We start from the raw sequence: 584 nt of genomic DNA on the forward strand, positions 1-584 counted from the left end.
GTTTTCGCGATTGCTAATGTGCAATCACTTGCTGAAAGTCAAGCCAGTTACGCAATAATTCCTGCTGATCTGTCAGTATCAATTCTGTAATATAATAATAATCTTCTCCAACTCAATCGTTAACAAACCCATAATGTTCGAAAATGTTCACTATTAAATGCTTTACGATGACCGTGAATTTTCCGAAGAATAAGGACGGTATCTGCAAAGGTGGACATAAATTCAGTATTTCTCATATGCTGAAAAGGATCGAAGAGGATGCGACAGTAAGATTTGTTTAACTCTTTCATTCACTAACCACCAATAGTGATGCTTTTTTTTAAAGATGTTATTCAAAGCTGACTGATGTTGTTACGAAGAGTTATTGGTACTAAAAAGTAACTCAGTTATGATGAGGACGAAAGCCATGCATATCAATGAAAATGTCAGACTGACTAGAATTACAAAGCAGTAAATAAAATATTTAGGTGTTTTAATGTTTAATTTTTTTTAAATTTATTCTTGGTGTGTAAGCAAATGCGAGAAAGCTAGCTATTCCGCGTGTAATCTATCTCAAATACTATAGGAACTAATTCCTTCAGTCA

This window comes from Penaeus monodon, chromosome 22 (assembly GCF_015228065.2).
Source record: "Penaeus monodon isolate SGIC_2016 chromosome 22, NSTDA_Pmon_1, whole genome shotgun sequence".
NCBI classification, from domain to species: domain Eukaryota; kingdom Metazoa; phylum Arthropoda; class Malacostraca; order Decapoda; family Penaeidae; genus Penaeus; species Penaeus monodon.